This window comes from Mus caroli, chromosome 10 (assembly GCF_900094665.2).
Source record: "Mus caroli chromosome 10, CAROLI_EIJ_v1.1, whole genome shotgun sequence".
NCBI classification, from domain to species: Eukaryota; Metazoa; Chordata; class Mammalia; order Rodentia; family Muridae; genus Mus; species Mus caroli.
The window spans coordinates 87,309,042-87,314,929 of NC_034579.1; the positions used below are offsets into that span (position 1 = coordinate 87,309,042).

The 5,888-nt window shown below is 42.9% G+C and overlaps 1 long non-coding RNA gene across 1 annotated transcript in view; it reads left to right on the top strand.

Annotated features, from left to right (window-relative positions):
• The window catches only part of LOC110303563, a 10,745-nt gene extending 5,916 nt beyond the window's left edge, over window positions 1-4,829 (top strand). The window contains exons 2-3 of the long non-coding RNA XR_002378932.1: window positions 1,027-1,471; window positions 4,165-4,829. This is a non-coding gene — a long non-coding RNA (uncharacterized LOC110303563). The remainder of the gene's footprint in view (window positions 1-1,026; window positions 1,472-4,164) is intronic.
• The last annotated feature ends 1,059 nt before the right edge of the window (window positions 4,830-5,888 follow it).

The window sequence follows — 5,888 nt, forward strand, 5'->3', positions numbered from 1 at the left end:
AACAGCAGCATGGAAGTGTAAGCTGAATAAACCCTTTCCTCCCCAACTTGCTTCTTGGTCATGATGTTTGTGCAGGAATAGAAACCCTGACTAAGACACCACCCCACCCCCAATCCTAGCTCTCTTCTCTCTTTGTACATATCCCAGAATGGCATCAAATTCTTGCCTTGGCCTTCCAGGTGCTAGATTACACTTCCTCCCGTGGTATAGCCATATTTTAATGGATAATACTTATATTAGGATAATACCTTACTTGTTGAACATTCAGGTTGTGTCTTGTTTTACCACTTTCAATACGAGTCTGGAAATATTAAATACGTGTGCATTTGTTTCCTATTCCTCCATCCACATCTGTGAGTCTTTCAGAAGCATGCATACACCTCTGTTCTATTGAAGGTGGATGAATGTCATGGTTAAGTGTAGGATCCCAGATCCATGGCTCTGAGCTTTCTGAGTTCCTCATTCATAAAAATAGGCTAGCAACACTTTCTCTCTCCCAAAGTCTAAAGCAGTAGTCCTCGGCCTTTTTAATGCTGGGACCCTTTAATGCATTTCCTCATGTTGTGGCGACCCCCCCAACCATGAAATTATTTTTGTTGCTACTTCATAACTGTAATTATGCTACTCTTATGAATTGTAATGTAAATATCTGATGTGCAGGATATCTGATATGTGACCCTGTGGAGTTGTAATCCACAGGTTTTGAACCACAGGTCTAGACAGATTTAGTCAGCTGAAGCATATTTATTTATCATTTACTTGGGTTTTTTTTTCAAGCCAGAGTTTCTCTGTGTAGTGTGTGTTTACTTGCTTGCTTGTTCGTTTGTTATTTCAAGACAGGGTTTCTCTGTGTAACCTTGGCTCTATGCAAACTCACTCTGTAGATTAGGCTGGCCTTGAAACTCACCTGCCTCTGCCGCCTCCCAAGTGCTGGGATTAAAGGTGTATAAGCATTAATGTTTTAAAACACTAAAAGAAGCTGTTTTTCTTCTTCAATTCTTTATTCAACACGTGTTATTCCCGCAGTGCCATCTGCCTTGTCCCTGTCATTTTAAGGGCTATACATAAAAGTTCCAAGAGGAAGGAATGACACATGAACTGTTTCCTGGTGCACGTTGACTGATTGTGACAAGACAAACAGGAATGTCTGCTGAATGACCCTTCTAGATCCCTGTGGGTGTCTTGGCAACGAGCTGGCCAGGCCTGGTGGCTTCTTCTTGCCTCTCTCCAAGGACTTGCAGTTCTGGGCAGCTGTTGTTCCCTGCACTGGAATGTGACCTCCTCGATGAGTAACTGGTACCCATGTGCGGACTGATCTCCCTCCATACACAAGACTCTTCCCGCTTTGAGTCTTTGAAGTTCAGGCCACCCCCAGGCAAATGTAACATGAAGGTGCCAGGCCTATGGAGGACTTGTCTGTTTATTCCTGCCAGGTTTGTGTGGCCCTCTGCTCAGCTGGGGGCTAGCCAAGGTAATGTTACACCTTACCAATATGGAGTCAATGGATAAACATGTAAAAAGAAAAAAAAAGAGTAAGTAGGCTCAGCTTTGATTTCGAGTGTTCTAGAGACACGATAAAGAGTAAATGTATAAGTGGAAAAAGGAAAACATTTCCATCTTAATAATAGGTTTCATCCTACAACAAAATAAATCTATTCACGGCTGAATTAAAAGTATAAAGGCAGGTTTATTGGGGGTAGCTCTCAGGTGGGTTCATTGGTTCCAAGGAACAGGACTAGGGAAATTGCCATGGGGGGCATGCACACAGAGAAGGGAGAGAGAGAGAGAGAGAGAGAGAGAGAGAGAGAGAGAGAGAGAGAGAGAGAGAGAGAGAGAGAGAGAGAGAGAGAGAGAGAGAGAGAGAGAGAGAGAGAGAGAGAGAGAGAGAGAGAGAGAGAAAGAGAGAGATGTTTGGATTATATAGGGAAGAGGCTCTGGAAAAGGGGAAGCCCAGCCTTGGACTGGAAAGTTCAGCATAGAGAGTGGGCTGTGCCAGCCATGCCTTGTAACAGGTGGGGACTGAGGGATGTTGGGAGAACCTGGAGGCCAGGTCCGCATTAATATATTAAATAGGCACCTCAGCTGCTTGTCTGAAGCCCCAACACTTGGCACATCTCTTCTTGCAATCCAGTGGCTTAAGGACAGGTGCTGCAATTTGCTGGACACTACAGTCATTTGCTGTGTAGCTGTCATCCTGATTTAGATTTCCACGACATTTTCAGAGGATGGGGACCTTTTAGGCTTTACCTACAGTAAACTAAACACCCATCCCTTGGAAAAGGAATAAAGTAACATTCATAGATGTGTCATTATTTTTATTTTAAACTCATTTCAAACTTATAATAATGTTGCAGGTATAGTACCTAAAACCTTTATTTGTCCTGAGCCATTTAAGAATAAGAAGCCGGTGGGATGCTCTGCTGTGACTTTAATTTTTTCAAATCCTATTTTTAATGGTGGTTCTTAAACACTGATGTGGGACTGGGGACTGAACTTTGACTTCTAAAAGAGCAGTTAAGTATGGGGAATAAGGAGATGGCTGAAGTGTTGTAAGCACTGGCCGTCCTTCCAGAGGACCCAGGTTCGAGTCCCACCCAGTTCCTATGAGAACAGGAGCTGCCCCATCAGAGGCTGCGGCTAAACCAAGACAGATGAGGGCGTGCCTGGTGACTCATTGTTCATTGGATGAGGCATTGGTCATTTTCCGAAGAGCATTCCAGTAAAGTGTTGATACTGAAAGCCTTATTAATCAGTGTGGCTTAAGAGGGAACATAGGGATAGGCAGAGAAGAAAACAAATGAAAAAGTAAGGAGTTGAAAGTATTTGCAAAGGTGTACTGATGTATAAAGTAAGATAATTTCAGATGGCGATACACTATAAAGAAAACTGTCCTGACAAACCAGAAGTGGTGGGGTTCTTTCTCCCCTTCCCTTCTCCCTCTCCCTCTCCCTCTCCCTCTCCCTCTCTCTCTCTCTCTCTCTCTCTCTCGACAGGATTTCATGTAGCTTTCAAACTCAAGTCTTCACACACAGGCCTTAAGCCTGTGGAGTCCAGGAGAGGGTGTCAGGATATCCCCTTATCCTTGCAGTTACACACAGCTGTGAGCCAACATCTGGGTCCTGGGAATCAGACCCAGGTCCTCTGGAAGATCTGCCAGTGTTCTTCACCACAGAGTCATCTTTCCAGCCAAAGTACTCATATTTTATTTAATATCATTAGACTCCTGTTATGTATTTTGGTATCATATTTTTTTCATGAAATTAAAATTATCAGCAAATATGTTCAAATGGTTTACAATTTGTTATATACAAGTATTATTTAGTAGAGATGTTCCTTAGCCATTCTACTCTTACTATCAATGTTGTATTCATATGTAGTCTTAAAGTAGAAGAATCTAAAACCGAGGAAAGGAAATTACATCGTGCAAGGTTTGATAAAGCATTGCTTTGTTTAGAGGAGTCTCATCAGTTCAGCCACATGTGGCTAATGACATTCTGGTTAACCGTGGGCCACAGTTATGGCAGGTATGCTTCGAGATTACAACAGAGAAATATTCCTATTGCCTAGTATATTCATGGTCCCCCCCATCCTGTGTTTAGATTGTGTCCCAGTTGTGCACAGTCTTTGGTCCAAGAGCATGTCATACAGGTTTCAGCTTGGATGGAGTAGGTGGTACAGTCTAGGACTGAATGAGGACACTCTATGACGTTTGCACTTAAAAATGTATTAATATCTGTGCCCATAATCCTAACGTTATGTTCCATACAAGGACCCACTATAGAATATCATTCCTTAATTCACCCGTGCACCCTCGCTTAGACATGAAACTTCTCACTGAAGACTGAATCCTTGACTGAAGGGGTCAAGCAGGGAATCTCTCCCTACAGGTGGCAGAAACACACTCATTCTCCAGGTTAGCTCTAGTATGTCAGTAGCACACCCGAAATCCTAGCTCTAGGGAAGCAGAGACAGGAGGGTCACATGTTTGAGGCCAGCCCTGGTCTGTATAGAAAGTCCCAAGCCAGCCAGGACTATATAGTGGAATGGCTCCGTTTCAAAAGAAAGAAGTTATCATTGGTAATAGTAATAATAACAATAGATCAAAATTAACCTAGAGCTTTATATGCAGTTAACATGAGTCTTTTTTTTTTTTTTTCATCAAAGCCGTCATGCAGATAGCTCAGGGAATACAGGTGCGTGCTGCCAAGCCGGACAACTTGAGTCAGATCCCTGGAACCTACAGGGGGAAGGAGAGACTACATCCCTGAGGCTTGTTCTTTGACCCCACATATGCACTGTGATCAAAATATGTGACTACACGTGACCTACAAGCCTGCACAGCTATGCACTTGTTTTGCTTCAATAACATATGAACTAGTATTGACACATACTGGGAATTAATATGCATTCAAAGGATTTCTTCATAAGATGATTCCCCATGCTTGCGGTGCATGGTGAGCAACGAGAGTGTTCTGCTCTTTACGCTCTTATCCCGGACTGTGATTAAAGCCACATTAATGCAAACATGACTAATTTGGAATTTATGGGAATTCCATTGGAGCTGAACTTAGCCATTGTTCTCTGAAAAAAAAAAAAACTTATTAAGAAAATTACCACATAAAAAAGAATGCCAAATGACTCCCTAGAGAGCCACAGAGACTTTCTGACTTCTAAGAGGCATCCCAGATACCACCAAAAAGGTACAAGCATAACTAAAGGCCCACGGCTTCCAGTAAGATCACCAGACAACCAAATCGGTATCTCGTTTTTCTATTCCTGGAGCAACCTTCAGATAAGCCAAGTTTATTTATTTCATATATAAAGCATAAAGCGAGGGCTTGTTTTTGCTTGCTTTTATAAGTAGGCTACCTTTACCTTCCGACAACTTTGCTCATGTACACAGGATCTTGATCATATCCCAACCAAGTTCCCCTCCCTTCTCCCAGACACCCTCAGCATGTCTTCTCCCAACTCATGTCCTCGCCTTAAAAAAACAAACCAACACACCAAGCCAAATGTTGCTTCCTGTTGGGATGCTGACTGACTGGATGGGTACCCACAGCGATGGAAGACGGTAAGCCCATCAACACAATGTCGGGGTCATCTCCAAAAACAGCATCTCACAGCAAGGCTACCCAGCCACCAACTCTCACAGTCTTTACACACAGCCCTCCCCTCTTCTGCAATGGTTGCAGAACATGGTGGTGGGCAGTTGCTACTGATGTTCTGTTCAGAGCCGAGTGCTCACTGATTCTCAGCACCTTTGACCAGTTATGTGCATCTGCGTTAACTGCTGCTGACCAATGTACACAGGAACTTTACTGGACAACATTACATATCTGTTAGTGCTGTCTTCAATATTGTGTGTGTGTGTGTGTGTGTGTGTGTGTAAATGGGCAACATGCCCAGTTAGCAAACCCGTTAGTTGTCGATTTCCCACTGACGACCTGTGCCCTCCCTGGCCATGATGAGTCTTATAATACTAAGCGTGAATCCCTCCAGAGGCAGGCCTCAAATCTGACAACCTGAGTTTAATACCCTGGCCCCATATAATGGGAGGGTAGTCATAAAGACATGCCACAAAATGAATAAATAAAAATATAACTAAAATCGATAATAAAGAATTACGATTTCCTAGCACTGGAGAGGCTGAGGCAGGAGGGTTTATCATGAGTTTTAGGCTAACCTGGGCTCTATAGTTGTGTTTCGGGACATCCTGGGCTACAGATTGAGATCTTGTCTCAAAATATCAAAACAGCAAAAAAAAGATTGTTAATACCATCATTACCTATGCAGTTACAGTAAACAAGACATTATAGACACACACTTGAGGGATATAGTCACCACACGACAGGAAGCTTGTGAAATTTTCTAGAGCCAAATATTAC